The following is an 18,045-nucleotide window of genomic DNA, read 5'->3' as shown; positions in this document are numbered from 1 at the left end:
TCCCTATCTATACGCCATTTATGGACACAAACGACCCCTCTCGCCCCCTCTCTTCCTCTCACTCTCTCTCTCTCCGTTGCTAGCTCTCTCTTTCTCTCGCTCTCACACCCCTCTCCCACACACACACTCGATGTCTCTTCCAAATAGTCTGCTCCCCCCCTGCCCGCACCCGTGCTATCTCGCTACTACACATGTCACACCATCCCCCCTTACCTTATACTAGGTTTACATCATCAGTGGTCTCTCTACTCCACATACACTCTCTGCCTCTCACACACAAACGCGTGCACAAACACACACAGACACGCACAAACACCCATTTACCTGGATCCTCATCTCTCCTCATGTCCGCATGTGTATCTCACACACTCACTCTCTAATTATGTATATGTGTCTCCACGTTACACAACACAAATCCCCATGTACATGTCTCTCTCTATCCTCCACACACATAGACACAAAGAATCTGTTATCATTGCCTCAGTCTCTAACATATCACACACGCTCTCTCTCTCTCTCTCTCTCTCTCTCTCTCTCGCAAACACGCTCAACAAGGGTTTCCCCGTGAATAACTTACCGTCTATTCATGAACAGTCGTGGCAGTACGGCGAACACGAGACATGAAAAAGAATAAATATACAAGGGCTTAGACCACCTAGTATGACTACAAGGACTAGAGCAAGCCAAAAAGCGCGCTGACGTCACCCCCTCCTTGTCGGCGACGGGAAAATCTTTGTTTTACACAGTCGAGAAGTCATTGTGCTAAGGCCCCACATGTCGAGGCGTTGAATAGAATGTAGATGCTAGTTTACGGAAGCAAGTATCGATAATACGTTTGTATCTCCATACTTATATTTTTTTCTCTTATAAAAAACCGAGTTGGTGATGATGGTACATGTGCCATCTTGCAATATAGACTGTCCGATCTATATCTGACGGATGGAAATTAAACTAAAAGATACCCGCACCCCTCTCCACATTTGCAGACAAGGCCTTCCCTCTTTCATCCTTATCTCCAACAAACCTCATTGTTGAGCAATTAATAAAGGAAGCCTCTGGAACATTTTGGCCTGTTGGCCGCTGCCGGCGTCGTCAATCCCCATGCCTCCGCTCAGTTCGACCACCAACCACCACCACACCCCACTCCTCTTCACCTTATCTCATATTTCTCGAGATATCATTAGTTTTTACACATAGGATTACTCTCGCAAGGGTCAATCACAACAAGTGTTTTATAAAAAAAATGCATCTTGATGTTCCGTGCAATGCACGGATCTTGCTAGTACTCCTACACAAGACTAAGTCGGTGATGCTGGTGTGTCTGCCATCCATCATTTCTGACCATTAGATCTACATCTAACGATTCTGAGGTAAGTTGTTGCCTTTTCTCACCAACATCCCACTTGTCTACCAATTTGCAGAAAAACCCATAATTAGTATCTTAAAACCAACCACATCCCTCCCTGACCTCACCAAAACAGCCCAAGGAATATATTCTAATTGAAACATAATATATCTCTAGTGACATATGTATATCAAAATTAGAGTGTTTTGTACCAAGTTTGTGAATAAGTATTATTCTAATTATGATTCGTTGCAACGGACATGAACATTGCTAGTATTTCCAACCATGCATTTCTTTTCCTAGTATTCCATAGTTTCGAGTTTTCCATCAAGATATTAGTCACTCATGGTTGATATTTACTTTCAATCATGTACACATATGCACTATGTAACTAGCCTTGCTTATTGGCTTCCAAAGCTTAACTTTCACTCCTACTTACAATATGTAGAGTATTTAACAAAAAACTACCACTTTCAACCAGCCCTAGGAAGAATCTATTGTACAAAAAATAGCAAAAACATACCCAAAATTTCTTAATCCACGCCAAAAACTACCTAGTACTCCTACCGATTAGGTTCGTTTAAACCCATTTATGACAGGGTTGGCCCACATGTCCGTGCTGACGAGGCAGCTTAAACCAACACATTTTGTTTGACCGTTGACACGAGGGACCCACATCTGACCTTCTATCCTGTTATTCCCCCTCAAATCATTATTTTTCCTGAACATTACTTCAAACAGTACTGATGCGTGTTCGTCGGTGGCGCCGGTGATGAGCGAGTTGGCCGCCGCTCCGCCGGACGGGCCGGACGCCGCGCTGGCCTCCGCACGGGTTGGCAGGCTGGCCCGAGCGTGACTCACGAGCGAGCAAGCCGCCGCGCTGGCCTTCGCTCGAGCCAGATGGCTGGCCTTAGCGCGGCGCGCGCGAGCAAGCCGCCGCGCTGCCGTGCCAATCTAGCTAGCAAACCTTGCAGACAAGCAGCTGGACGGAGCTATCTTGGCTAGCTAGCGGCGCGAGCGCCGGACGGAGCTGGCATCCGGGCTGCCGCAACATGGGCTCCGCACCGCCGACGGTTTTGACCTCGCCTTCTGCCGCGTGGCGGTAGCTTGCGTCCCATGGCCGAGGATGACTAGGTGGACGGGCCGGAGGTAGGAGGTCACTCGAGGATTTTTGTTGGTAAGAGGAGTACAATGGTTGATAAGGTAGTCTTATCTTAGTAGTTTCTTGGCATTTTAGTGGTTTCTTGCATTATTAGAGCAAGTACAATAGAGCTGAGTCAGCGGGCTATAAGAAATAAACTACTACTACATGTTGGCTATAAGATGGGCTGTAGATGACATGGCACTGGCTTATAGCCAGCAGCTGGCTATACTATTAACCATGCTCTTAGGGGTTTCTTGTAAGGAACAATGTACGTACTACTAGCGACAAAAGGCGATTCTAGGTTGCGTTGTACTCCAACGAGTACTACTAGTGGTCGCGGGAGTGTATACCTCGTTTTGTGGGTTCGATCCCGGCCGAACGCACGGCGGCCTTTTTTTAAATAGTATACTATCTAGATACATCGCAGAAATGGATGTATCTAGAACTAAAATACATCTAGATACATCCATACCTGCGACAAGTAATTCGGAACGGAGGGAGTACTACACTTCGCTGCGAGCCAATATTTTACACGGGTAGTTTGAGTTTTGAAGTCAAACGGACGTGCGGCCCCACAATCTGGGTGCACTGGAGTCTGGAGCCTAGCCACGTGAACGGGTTTTCCTTCCCAGCATCCCGTGGCTCGCGTGCTCGCCCTAGCCGCACCTGCTTGCAGCTCAGCTAGTAGCATATTTAAACTAGCGCCTCCCAATTAAGCCCGAGGAGCCGGAAAAGCCTGGCGGGGCATTGGGAACTGTGCAATATGGCTCTGTACGTAAAGTGCTCTACTACTACTCTGTAGCTTGTGGCGTTGCATGCATGGACTTCACTCCATTATCGGCTCTACTATAAAAGAAATTCCTCTTGCGTGTTTTTTTTGAAACGGAGGCAAAAGCTTTGCTTCATCTCATTCATAAAGAAGGAACTACTAACAAAGTTCGACGAGATCCATTACACCTCCACAAATGGAAGCGAAAAGCCTAGTCTCGCTGTATCAAATAACTCAAATGTTCTGCCCCCGCAGTAACCGTCGCTGATAAACAGGCTGCTAGTGTGTGCGTGAGAGGAGCGGCTGAGTAGGCCAGCTACGTGAGAGGAGCGGCTGAATAGAGCACCGAGAGTACCCACTAGGCCACTACGCAGGTGTACTTCCCCTGCATTGATAGTACAGCGATGGTTCTAGAGAACTGTAGTACCCTCCACTTCTAACTGTAGCTCCTTGGCCCTGAGATTCAAGAGTTCAAAACTGGTGCACTATACAAGACTAGACTAGAAGTACAGTACTCCCTCCTTTCCGGTTTATAGGGCTCATCTCAAAATTTTAGTTTTTCCATTTTATAAGGCTCAATTTGGTTGTTTCCCATCACATGTTCAGATTCCAAGGTGCATTAAATCATCGCATGCAAGTATTAAGAGAAAATTGACCAATGAATGTAATTTATGCATGCATGCATTGCAATTAATGCATTGGTAAACATACTTTTTTGAGGAAAACAAGAGCATTAATTGTGAGGAGTAGTTGAGAAAAGTAGTACTAGTACTGCTACAGTATGAGTACGTACTCCTCCGTCACATAATGTATGACGTTTTTTGACACTAGTTGGCGTGGTCAAACAATGGCAAAAACATACCCAAAATTTCTAAATCCACGCCAAAAACTACTACCTGGTGCCAAAAATTTCTTACTAGTGCTATTATTTACAGTATAATGCAATTCCATAACGTTCCATAATGCTAGTACTAGTACTCCATGGTACCAAAAACTACTACCTAGTGCCAAAAATTTCTTACTAGTGCTATTATTTACTAGTGCTATTATTTAGAGTAGTGAATAATAGCCTCACCCCTTCGCTGAGGAACGATCTACAGTTGGAAGGGACGAGGCCCTGCGGTTACTACGCTCGTATCTCCTCCTCGCCAGTTCTCCTCCCCCCGAAGAGAAGGCAGTTCGTCGCTGCTCCCATGGATTCGCCAGGCGGTTCTCCTCCTCGTCGGGGCTGGGAGACCTTGGACGACGATTCTCTAGGAGAAATCGCACGCCGCTCCGATGTCCTCTCCGCCGCAAGACTCGATGCTTCCTGCACCAACTTTTTCAAGACGCTGCTTAAACAGGCTTGGGAAAAGGCCATGCTTGTTGGTCTTCCATGCGTCCTCAAGGAGAAGGTTCTTCTATGGGAAAATTCTTCGAACAGTCCACCGCTCCCTGGCCATGGTTGCACGTTGACTCCGCTAGAGTTGACGACGTTGAGAGGTAGTCAGATTTTGTCCGATGAGCAGGTCAGTAATGGAGTTTGATCATGTAGTACTTAGTTATTCCGTTTCCATCCCGTAATTTCTCCGCTGGCCACCGTCTTATATATAGGTCTGGGTCGGTGCCAACGAAGATTGGCTTGCATACCTCCGGCCGGATACCACCATGATTTTGCACAACATCCACAGCAGTGCGGCCATTCTGGTAGACCCCTTCTCCACCATTGGGATCGGCCTTCCGGACTGGCTGGGCAAGAATACGTATGATGATGCCTACATGAGATTGAAGAAGATATCAATTACGGACCCGCCGACAAAGCGACGCGGCTACGACGATTACTATCTCATCGCGGTGTTCGACATAAGGATTGCCATCAATGCAGGAGGCAGTAACGGCAGAGGCTGGCGCATGTTGGCGGCGGCAGATTTGTACCCCTACACGTTCGAAGACGCTGTGCGCCATCTAGGCCGCATCTTCGCGGTGACAAGCCAGGGGACTTGTTTCATCTGGTTGACATCCTACGGTACGGGAGATTACAAATGGAATGCACAAACCATCATTTGTATCCCTAACGGTACTCCATTATTTTGCAGGGACCAGTCATCCCCCGATCAAAATAAGATCGCCGATCCTAGATGTGCATTTGCATCCACGATTTGGTCTAACCTGGAACCTTGTAGTTGACTTTGGCATATTGGGATCAACTATCTTAGCAGTTGTTACCCGTGGTACCACTGATATGCAACATGGTCACATAATCTACCACGATCGGACTGTCACCATCTACCCAGGTATTCCAGTTTTTAACCCTCTCGCCTTCTCTTTCATTGTTGTACTAGTAGTATACTTTGTAGTACTAGTAGGAGTACTTTTTACCTTGGAGGACGCATATAGCTAGCTAGGCCCTTGAAGACTTGAACCCACTAGCTACCACCATTTTTGTTTTTCCATGTCTTACTATCTCATCCATGTAGCCAAGAGTGGCTATATATAATAAGCCGGTTATTTTACTTCCTCTATACCGGAGTAGTACTATTTGCTGCACAGTATTACTGACCGCCACATTTGAGCACACATTATTATGCATGGACCTTGACTATGTACGTCACCATGTGTCCAGATCTGGGATGCCGCGTGTACCAGATGAACGGCGCCGAGTTCGACCCCCGTGATGCTACGTGGGTGCCGAGGAACACTCTTGGAGAGTACTCGCTTTTCATCGGGGACAGCTACCCCATTGTGAAGAATGCCACCTTCCGTGCACGACACGGAAGGCCTGCCATTCATGAAGCATGGTTGTGTCTTCAGTGCGCACCGCCGGATGAACGACATGCTGGACACGCTATCCTGAATTTATGCCGCTTCAGCTTGGATGAGTCTCCATCGTGTGGAACCGGACTAGAAAGCTGCGACAATGATTCCCGTTGCCCACCGCTATGGATCGTGCCATCCATGAAGAACACCTAGGACTGGAACCTGGAGAAGACATGTAGCCCATCTATAACATGAAAGTGCAGTACGGTAATTGTGAACGTTAGCGCATCTTCTCTTTAGACTAGTCGTGCACAAATTTATCACATGAGTTGGAGATGAACTTGTGTGGCATACTGGCATTTGTCCTTTAGAATTTATTACTAGTAAATGTGTTATGTGTACGTGCAACTTGTGTGGTTGTTGCACGGGCTCCAACACGCTCTTTGAGAAAAAAAGGTGGCACAGCTTTGGATATACGTGACGTGGCGGCATCATACAGTAGCATCGTTCGCTATAGTTGTACTAGTACACTCCTACTAGGACGACAACTCCTATAAAACCTTGCGCTTGGCTCTTTGCCTCTTCGGGAGGTTCAACAGTTCGTACTCGTGTGAACCTTGCACTTGGCTCTTCGCCTCTTCGGAAGGTCCAACAATGATGATACTACAGTACAATATGCTTCTGGCAATCTGACACCGATTGAACTGCTGCACGTCCACCGCGAGGGCGAGGGAGAGGGAGAGGGAGAGGGCGCTGTAGTCAAAACCCTCTCCTCGTCCTGCGAACCACCGCGCGCGTGGGCGAGGGAGAGGCGTAGTAAGCAAGCTTCTCCTCGTTCGGCGAGTTGACGGGACACATCAAAGCAGTACTAGTACTAGTAGTAGTAGTCCATACTGCGTCCTTTCCGATTAATATGGCTTAATTTGAAACGAGAAAAATACACTGGCGGTCAACGTATGTAACAGTACGCTCTTTACGGTCACTATATATAGTTTTGCGGCGATTATGCGATCACTAGCTCATCGTAGAGCACCGTATTGCACCCTACTGACCGGCCACATAGTCGACGTGGCACTTTGTTGACTGGTTAAATTGTCACCTGGTTTCTGGGTCCCACCTGTCAGTTGGCAGAGCAAAGAAATCAGTTAAACAAAACTTTACGCAGGCGCGACACGAGTCCAACCCTTGCGCGCGAACCGCCCTGGCTGTGTATGTGAGTGCATGCACGTGTCCTCCCTCGGTCTTCCAACAAAGAGTGTACTACATGATGTACATCTACACTTCCAATGTGTTTAGCCTTTAATCTAAATCGATATTGATTGACTAATGCACCAACTTGTGCTGTAGGTATAGGCTACATGTCTATCCTTAATTACAGCATGCAACGGCCTTCATTTAATCTTCTTATCTCAATGGTCGCATGCACACATAAGTCTGCTACTTTTGGGCGTTAATTATGCCCTGGTCAATGTGTAAATCTCTAAATGTACAGTCTTTCACGGACGTAGGGAGTAGGTTGAGCACTTGAGCGTGAGCGTGTGTGTTGCGTCGTGTGCTGTGTGCCGCATGGGTGCGTGAGTGTTGCGTGCGTCCATGTGTACGTGTGAGTGTTGCATGTTGCATGCATGCATGCATGGGGCTTACTCCCTCCCATTGACATGTTCATATTTCAAGCTTCCTCTGTTCCCTCCATATGGTGATACTCCCTCTGTTCCCAAATAGTACGGAGTAAAAGCCTCCCTCTGTTCCCAAATACGGAGTATTTGTCTTTCTACAGATTTCAACAAGTGACTAGGTACGGAGCAAAATGAGTGAAGTGAGCGTAGAGGCATAGGGATACTGTAGAAAGGAAGTCCTCGCGATCCATTTATTCCCCATCTCGGTCAGAGAGAACTATTCAACTAGTCTCTTCTTCTTCCTCCTCTCTTCCCCATCGTCGGCCGCACACCATTTACCCCCGCTCACTGCTCGCCCGCCCGCGCCATCTTCCTTGGTAGCTCGCGCGTACCATATCCCCCCGCTCACTGCTCGGCCACACGAGGAGAAGCTTCTTCGCTCGCCCGCCCGAATCCACTTCCCCGCTGGCTCGCAGGCACCGAAAACCCCAATGGCAGAACCGACTGACACGCAGAGCCGCGATTGGAATTCCTCCCCGATGTTCTCTTGGAGCAGATCTGTAGTCGTATGGACCTACTCAGCACCGTCCGTCTGGCCGCATGCTCGGTGTCCGCTTTGATGCCGACTCCTCGCAGGTGGCCCAGACACCGACTTGACGATCCTACGGAGGTTGCCGTGGTGCCCCTCGACATGCTACCACTACCCGTCCACCTGTCCTTCATGCGCGGCCACTACTGGGCGGGCATGAAGGCCAACTGGATCGTCCTCATCCACCACACCGGTAGTCCGTGGCGTCTCGTGGATATCTACACCCAGCGAGAGATCACCCTTCCATCGTTGGATACCGCCGCCATCGAGCCTCGCGGCCCGCCGGACACTCCTGCCTACTACGCACGAGACGCGTCAAGCTTTTGGCTCGACCTCTGTTTGCAGAAAGTTGTAATCTGCGAAGTGCCCACACCATCAGAAGACTACATGGATTACAAGCTCATTGCCTTGTTCAACAAGGGATTAGTCTATCTGGAATCCGGTCGCCATACATGGTTATGGCTCATCATCAATCCTGTTGAGGAAACATTTCTGTCTGATGCTATAGTGCACGATGGCATCGTTTACGCGGTCGACGCACAGATTGGCTACCTATATTGGTGGAATCTATCGTCGTGTAATTGTTCTATCTCATCTCATCTTTACCTTATGAATACGACTGCCTGTTCATTTGTTACAAATTTAGAATGCATAGCATGTCTATAACCACATCATTGCTATATGTTCCTCTCATTTCCTAGATTTTTATGACCACACATGTTATTGTTAGAGTTGATATGAGAACAATTGGCATCTAATGATTGTTAGAATACATATTATGAGCATAACATCATGATTGCTATATGTTACTCTCGTTTACAAGATTTTTATAACAACGCATGTTATTGCTTAGAGTTGATATGAGAACAGTAGTAGTAAGTGCTATGGTAGAATATGAGTAGGCGCTGTCATAGCTGTTTTCCTCTCATTGTTACATGATGTTTGAACCATGACATATTGCTAGAATATGAAAGCCATTGGCTTATTTTTTTAACTTGGGGTATGATTATGACCACGGCATTGCAATTCTCTGTCTATGATATGTGTCACTGTTATAATAATCTTAATTCCACACATACTCTGAACATGATTGTTTATTTTTGTCCTTTTGGTCTCCAATTTGAATTGTTGCAGCAGACGCAAATGCGCTGGCCTTCATGATTCCAGGACCTGGAATCATACCAGCCGATGGGTGGTGGTTTATCGCTCGTTCAGCTGACGGCGGTCATTTGATGCTCATTCGCACGTACCAAATTGACCAAACCATTACATCAAACCACATGCAGTACAATGCGTGGGGCGTTCGTGACATTGATGGCTATGGCTGCTTCGTGTTCGAGAAAGATCCCAGCTCCGTTGGGCCAGGCGTATTCAACTGGAGGCGGGTTTACAGCCTCGGCAACCACTCCTTGTTCCTCGAGGCTCAATTATCCGATCATCCAACCAATCATCGATCATATCACCGGCGATGATTACTGTGCTATGCAACTTCCATTCGCGAGGGGGGCTGTGTTTACACATCATACCATGGGTTTCATGAATCACCATATCCAGAGATTCATCGACACAGCTTGTTGCCAGATAATCTTCAGTGTGTGAAAGGCATCAAGCTTCCATGCGATGGATGGCTTTTGCAAACCCGACATGCGGCGATGTGGTTCATGCCAACAGCAAATATGCACAACTTGATTCGTGCTGATATCTAGACTGAGCCATGTATTCTGCTGCTGTAGCACGACCCTCTTTTGTTGGATATTATGTACTGTTGTTAGTTTGAAGCACTCCTCTGGTTTGAAGGATAGATACCTTCCTGGGATCAAGTGCATCCTAACTCACCTGCGTAGGATGTACTGATAATGATGATGGAGATGTTGTGCAGAAGCCATAATATGTATAAATTGTGACACTAAATACGACTAGTAAGTAGTACAGTAGCAGTACTAGTATACGTCGGTCAAATTATTCATCATGTCCACACATTGAATTGACGTGACAACACGCTGCGCGTGAGGTGACACAAGAATCCCGGCGGCGTGTTCGGGTATTCTGGACTTCAGATTTGGAGTACCACTTATCTGTCGAAATCTTTCATCATTCACTTAAAACAGTCGATTGATCATACATTGAGTACCATATAACTGGAATTACCGATGCAAGTCGAAGAAGGATTGGCCCGTGCTGCCGGCTGGCGTCAAGTTCGATCCCACGGATCAGGAGCTGATCGAGCACCTTGAGGCCAAAGTGAGTGCTGACAGCGCGAGATTTCAGTCTCTCATCGATTTGTTCATACCAACCATCGACAGCGAGCACGACATATGTTACACCCAACCTGAGAAACTTCCAGGTAAGACACCGATCGGCCGTCTACTTGCACAAACATATTCCTTTGTTTATAGCTCTATTTTTCTTTTTAGACGCAGACCTGGTGAAGCAATTACAATTTGACAGTTAATAAAAAGTGAAACAAGTGACTGCAACATGCCAAAGATGTTATGAAAATGCCAACTAGGTACACTAAAACCTGTATTCCACAATACTGCAGGTATCACACTGAGTGGCCTAAGGAAGCATTTCTTCCAGCGCAATTCCAGGTGTTCAAAAGGGGCGCGTGGACGCGTCGCAAGATACAGTCGGAGTGCGGCATGCACGCGATGTGGCACAAGACCGGCAATACCTTGCCGGTGATGGTCAACGGCGGCAGACGGGCAGCAAAAAAGGTTCTGGTGCTGCACACCAACAAGAACTTCGACCAGCAGAGGACCAACTGGGTGATGCACCAGTACCACCTCGGGGACCTGGAGCAAGAGAAGGAGCGGGAGCTGGTCCTCTGCAAGATTTTCTACCAGACGAACACTAGGGCCAGGAGTAAAAAGATTATAAGTTAGTTTGGTATTGGTAGTTGTACTACCTTGTCGTCCGCAAGTTGGTATTGTTGTTAACGATCTTTTGGTATGAACTTGCATTTGCTTCCAACCATCATGCCGAGGGTCGACGTGGATATAAAGCTGAATCATTTGTTTCGAAAACGAATTTTCAGGCACCTGATTTTTATTTGATGGGTAGCATAAGCACCCGCCGTTGAATTCCCAGTTCTCCAATTTTTTCGAAACAAGTGCATGCACTTATTATCATGATAAAAAACAATATCCGTGCTGCATCCCAGTTATCAGTCTGTACTTGCAGAATTCTCTCGTTTATTGAGCACGTATATTGTTTTTTCAGGTCGAGCAAGTTTCAACTGGGCTGTAGATTGCCCAGGGTTGTTTTGTTTTTAACAGGCCCAGCCCATGACGACAACGGGGCACAAAGATCCAGCAGGTATCTACTGGCCTCTGGCCCGCCAGCGTTAGTTATATTTTGTCTTACAACATCCGCAGGCAGTTTTTTTACTGAATCAAACACACAGCCCAGTTCTATTTTCCTCTTGAAACGCATGTCCTACATCCGTTTTCTAATCTCTACCTATAGTTTTACTAGTTCATATACACGTATCATTATATTGAAAACACATAAAATTCCCTTTTCATATTTACATCCTTATTTTTGTTGTTTTTTCCCACCCAGCGCTGATTTTTTTACCACTGGTTTTCCCTTAAACCAACTAAATTGTCCCACGTCTTATTTGCTTACAAAAACAAAAATGATTTTTTTGGCAAATCAATAAGTTCTTAAAAAATGTTTATCATTTCGGGATTACAACAGTTCGGACTCCACCGAAATATGCAAAATAAGGTTGGACTTTTTGACCGTGGTCCTGGGCAGAAAATGGGCTGTAATAAATTACTTAAGAATTAGCAAATGGGCTGCAAATTATAAAAAATAGCAAATGGGCTTTATGTTGTCTGCCACAGATTTGGAGGCTGACTTGTGGGCCTACTAAGTTCATGCGTACACAAGGTTTCTCAAAAAAGAAACTTAGTCAACAATCGACTCTACCAGCGTCAGACCGTTAGATGTCAATCTAACGGCAATCGTGCTTCTTCAGTCTCTGATCTTCCTGCCCCAGCCGCCCAAACCAGCGCCGTCGGAACCACCTGCTCCCGCCTCCCGTGGCCGGCAGTGCTGCCGGGAAGGCCTCACGGCCCCATCATACTCGCATCCCTGGCCTATCTATCCCTCTACTCACCCACACCTCCTATTATTTTCCGGTGACGACAGCCGAACCAGTCAACCCTCGTACTCTCCATCGCGTGGGCAGCCACTGCCGTGTCTTCCCCGGCTCCGTGTCGTTCCCTTCTTAGGCCTCGCCGTCGTTCACCGCCCTGGTGCTCTCGGCGCGGCGTGGTCAACGATGTCCATCGAACGGCCGTAGTGCTTTTTCAACCTCTGGTCTTCTTGCCCCAGCCGCCCAAAGCAGCGCCGGTCGTGCCGCATGCTCCTGCCTCCCATGGCCGGCTGTGCTGCCACGGAGGCCTCACCGTCCCCATACTACTCCCACCGCTGGTCAGGCCATCCCTCCACTCACCCACTCCCCCTGTTATTTTGTGGCGACGGCAGCCTCACACCGCAGCCGAACCAGTGAACCCTCGTACTCCTCTCCGCGTGGGCATCCACTGCCGCGTCTTCCCTGGCTCCGCGTCATCCCCTTCCTAGGCCTCGCCGTCATCCACCGCCGTGGTGCTCTCGACGCGGCATGGTCAATGTGGTCAACAACTTGTGCATAGACTCCCCGGCAATGGTGCCAGAAATCCTTCTTGCTACCTCTTGAGTACTGCATTGGTTTTCCCTTAAAGAGGAAAGGGTGATGCAGCAAAGTAGCGTAAGTATTTTCCTTAGTTTTTGAGAACCAAGGTATCAATCCAGTAGGAGGCCACGCGCAAGTCCCTCGTACCTACCCAAACAAATAAGAACCTCGCAACCAATGCGATAAAGGGGTTGTTAATCCCTTCATGGTCACTTACGAGAGTGAGATCTGATAGAGATGATAAGATAATATTTTTGGTATTTTTATGATAAAGATTAAAAGTAAAGATTGCAAAATAAAAGGTAATAGAAATAGAAAGATTAATATAATGGAGAATAGACCCAGGGGCCATAGGTTTCACTAGTGGCTTCTCTCAAGATAGCATAAGTATTACGATGGGTGAAGAAATTACTGTCGAGCAATTGATAGAAAAGCGAATAATTATGAGAATATCTAGGCATGATCATGTATATAGGCATCACTTCCGTGACAAGTAGACTGACTCCTACCTGCATCTACTACTATTACTCCACACATCGACCACTATCCAGCATGCATCTAGAGTATTAAGTTCATAAGAACAGAGTAACGCATTAGGTAAGATGACATGATGTAGAGGGATAAACTCAAGCAATATGATATAAACCCCATCTTTTTATCCTTGATGGCAACAATACAATACGTGTCGTTTCCCTTTCTGTCACTGGGATCGAGCACCGCAGGATTGAACCCAAAGCTAAGCACTTCTCCCATTGCAAGAAAGATCAATCTAGTAGGCCAAACCAAACTGATAATTCGAAGAGACTTGCAAAGATAACCAATCATAACTAAAAGATTTCAGAGAAGAATCAAATATTGTTCATAGATAGACTTGATCATAAACCCACAATTCATCGGAACTCGACAAACACACTGCAAAAAGAGTTACATCGAATAGATCTCCAAGAAGACTGAGGAGAACTTTGTATTGAGACTCAAAGAGAGAGAAGAAGCCATCTAGCTAATAACTATGGACCCGAAGGTCTGAAGTAAACTACTCACACATCATCGGAGGGGCCATGGAGGGAGTTGATGTAGAGGCCCTCCATGATCGATGCCCCCTCCGGCGAAGCTCCGGAAAAGGCCCCAAGATGGGATCTGTTGGGTACAGAAGGTTGCGGCGGTGGAAATAGGGTTTCGTGGTGCTCCTGGATGTTTTCAGGGTATATGAGTATATATAGGAGGAAGAAGTAGGTCGGTTGAGCCACGAGGGGCCCACGAGGGGGAGGGCGCGCCCAGGGGGGTAGGCGTGCCCCCCTTCCTCGTGGACTCCTCATTTGTTTCTTGACGTCCACTCCAAGTCCTTTGGATCACGTTTGTTCCAAAAATCAAGTTCCCGAAGGTTTCATTCCATTTGGATTCTGTTTGATATTCCTTTTCTGCGAAACACTGAAATAGGCAAAAAAATCAGCAATTTGCACTGGGCCTTGGGTTAATAGGTTAGTCCCAAAAATAATATAAAAGTTTAAAATAAAACCCATTAACATCCAAAACAGATAATATAATAGCATGGAACAATAAAAAATTATAGATACGTTGGAGACGTATCATACCTCTTTCAAAAAAAATATGCCCCAAGACAATACCTTCATTAACCATAAAGTGGCACTTCTCCCAATTCAAGACAAGATTAGTTTCTTCACATCTCTGCAAAACTCGTTCAAGGTTGCTTAAGAAATCATCAAAAGAAGTTCCATATACGGAGAAATCATCCATGAAAACCTCAACAATCTTTTCGCAAAAGTCAGAGAATATAGCAGTCATACATCTTTGAAAGGTAGCAGGTGCATTGAATAAACCAAAAGGCATACGTCTATAAGCAAAGGTACCGAAAGGGCAAGTAAAAGTTGTCTTTTCTTGATCCTCTTTTGACACAGGTATTTGAGAGAAACCAGAATAACCATCTAGAAAGCAGAAATGTGTATGTTTGGATAATCTTTCTAGCATTTGATCAATAAAAGGTAAAGGGTAATGATCCTTTTTACTAGCTTTATTTAGTTTGCGGAAATCAATTACCATTATATAACCTGTAACAATTCTTTGTGGGATCAATTCATCTTTATCATTAGGAACAACAGTAATGCCTCCCTTCTTAGGGACATAATGGACAGGACTTACCCACTGACTATCAACAACGGGATAAATTATACCTGCCTCCATAAGCTTTAGTATTTCTTTTCTTACCACTTCTTTCATCTTAGGATTTAACCGTCGTTGATGATCACCAACCGGTTTCGCGTCTTTCTCCAATTTTATTTTGTGCTGGCATAGAGTGGGACTAATGCCCTTAAGATCATCAAGAGTATATCCAATAGCAGCACGATGCTTCTTCATAGTTTTCAATAATTTCTTTTCTTCATGCTCTGAAAGGTTAGCTAATAGAGGCAAAGGTGTCCCGATGTTTCAATGAGATGGTGGCTATCGCTCTGGAGGAAGCCGACTTTGATGATCCGACTACGAACGTGCGAAAGACGTCGCGCCTTAGCAATCACTAAACCAACTCTGAGAGGTTATTAACCATGCCGGAGCACGATCAACCTGACCACGAAGGTCTGTTTCCTGCAGGCAAACGAAGAACAAGCAAGAAACTAAGATTGCAATCTGGATATTGCGAATATAAGAGGAAAGCTTTATTGATCAAGGTGGGGTTCTGTGACGCCTTTGTCTGGTCGTTGAACACAAACGAAGTACGCGAAGTTGCAGCTATGGCAAACTTTTATCTAAACAAAACCCCAAAGTCTAAACGATGCCCAAAGGGCTGTATATATGGAGGAGAGAGGGGGGAATTTCATGGCCCTTGGAGGAGGGGTCCGAAACCAACCCTAACTCCTGTTTCCCCACACATACGGACTCTAAAAACAGCCTATACTTAAGTATTTCGAAAATACATGGGCATGGCCCAATAATAAGGTGACGCAACACCTAGAATAGCCTCTAGACGAAATTTATGAAGTGGCATCTTGTATATTTCGTCCAAGGCTTCATGCATTCCTTATGGTGGCTTCAAAGTCCTAAAATCATCACTTGTAGCAACGTTCTTGATCCCCTTGCGCATGCCATCATCTCCATGCTTGGTCTTGCTCCAGTGTTCATCCCTCTTATCCATGCCATGCCCTTCATTTGTAAGCAAAACAAATGTATCCAATTTAGGCAGCATCATATTCTCATAAACATTATAATCATTACCAAGAAATGGAAGTACGTGATAATTTAATTGGCGTGCGCGAGCTCTAGTAATTGGTCCAGTATGTATAGCAGCAGGGGCTGTGGGTGTAACAGTGGTATAGATGTCCTCATCATCCTCCCCTTCTTGAAATGAAGTCGTCCTCGACGGAAGCTCATCTTCCTCACCCAAATAAGGCTTCAAATCTGCAATGTTAAAAGTGGGACTAACCCCAAAATCTGCAGGCACCTCAAGTTTATATGCATTATCATTTATTTTCTCTAACACCTTAAAAGGACCATCAGCACGTGGCATTAGCTTTGATTTGCGCAAATTAGGAAATCTATCCTTACGCAAATGTAACCAAACAAGATCTCCAGGTGCAAACACAACATGTTTTCTACCCTTATCTCTAGCAAGTTTATATTTAGCATTCAGACGCTCAATGTTTTCCTTAGTTAACTCATGCATTTTTAAAATCAATTCAGCACGTTCTTTAGAATCAAAATTAACCTTCTCCGAAGATGGAAGAGGCAACAAATCAATAGGTGCACGAGGTAGGAAACCATACACAATTTCAAAGGGGCACATCTTAGTAGTAGAATGCAATGAACGATTATAAGCAAATTCAATATGAGGCAAGCATTATTCCCACATTTTCTTATTATTCTTCAAACAGCCCTAAGCAGAGTAGACAATGTTCTATTGACTACTTCAGTTCGTCCATCAGTTTGGGGGTGACAAGTAGTAGTAAAAAGCAGTTTAGTCCCCAAATTAGCCCATAAACATCTCCAAAAGTGGCTAAGAAATTTAGTATCACGATCTGAAACAATATTATTTGGCACACCATGCAAGCGAATAATTTCATGAAAGAACAAATCAGCAACATTAGCAGCATCATCACTTTTATGACATGGTATAAAGTGTGCCATTTTCGAGAACCTATCCACGACAACAAATATGATATCCCTCCCCTTCTTTGTTCGATGTAAACTTAAAACGAAGTCCATAGATATATCCTCCCAAGGAACACTAGGTACAGGCAAAGGCATATATAAACCATGAGGATTTAGTCGTGACTTAGCTTTTTGACATGTAGTGCAGCGAGCAACAAAACGCTCAACATCAAATCTCATCTTTGGCCAAAAGAAATGTGTAGCAAGTGTCCCATTAATCCTCCTCCATGCGCCTCCTGCAACAACAAAAGACGAACAGAGCTAGCTGGAATGCATAGCTTGTTAGCACGAAACACAAATCCATCATTAATGACGAACTTGTTCCACGTTCTTCCTTCTTTACAATTCTGCATTACATCTTTAAAATTAGCATCATGCACATATTGATCTTTGATGGTCTCCAAATCAAATATTTTGAAGTCAAGTTGTGAAAGCATAGTATAGCGATGAGACAATGCATCAGCAATAACATTTTCTTTACCCTTCTTATGTTTAATAACATAAGGGAAAGTCTCAATGAATTCAACCCATTTAGCATGTCTATGATTCAGTTTAGCTTGAATTTTAATATGTTTCAAAGATTCATGATCAGAATGTATAACAAATTCTTTGGGCCATAAATAGTGTTGCCATGTTTCTAAAGTCCGAACAAGAGCATATAATTCTTTATCATAAGTAGAATAATTCAGACTAGGCCCACTCAATTTTTTAGAAAAGTATGCAACAGGTTTGCCATCTTGTAATAACACACCTCCTAATCCAATTCCACTAGCATCACATTCAAGCTCAAAAGTCTTATTAAAATCAGGAAATTGGAGTAAAGGAGCATGTGTTAACTTATCTTTCAATACCGTGAAGGCTTCTTCCTGTGCGGTACCCCAAACAAAAGGCACATCCTTCTTTGTAAGCTCATTGAGAGGTGCAGCAATGGTGCTGAAATCTCTCACAAATGCCTATAGAATCCAGCGAGGCCAAGAAAACTCCTCACTTATGTGACCGTTTTG

General features: G+C 45.3%; 1 pseudogene; it reads left to right on the top strand.

Annotated features, from left to right (window-relative positions):
• Nucleotides 1-10,368: 10,368 nt before the first annotated feature.
• On the top strand, nt 10,369-11,042 carry LOC125553789 (annotated as a pseudogene).
• The last annotated feature ends 7,003 nt before the right edge of the window (nt 11,043-18,045 follow it).

The sequence above is a fragment of the Triticum urartu genome, chromosome 4, assembly GCF_003073215.2.
Source record: "Triticum urartu cultivar G1812 chromosome 4, Tu2.1, whole genome shotgun sequence".
Taxonomy (NCBI): Eukaryota; Viridiplantae; Streptophyta; class Magnoliopsida; order Poales; family Poaceae; genus Triticum; species Triticum urartu.
This window is presented reverse-complemented; position numbering and strand designations above follow the sequence as displayed.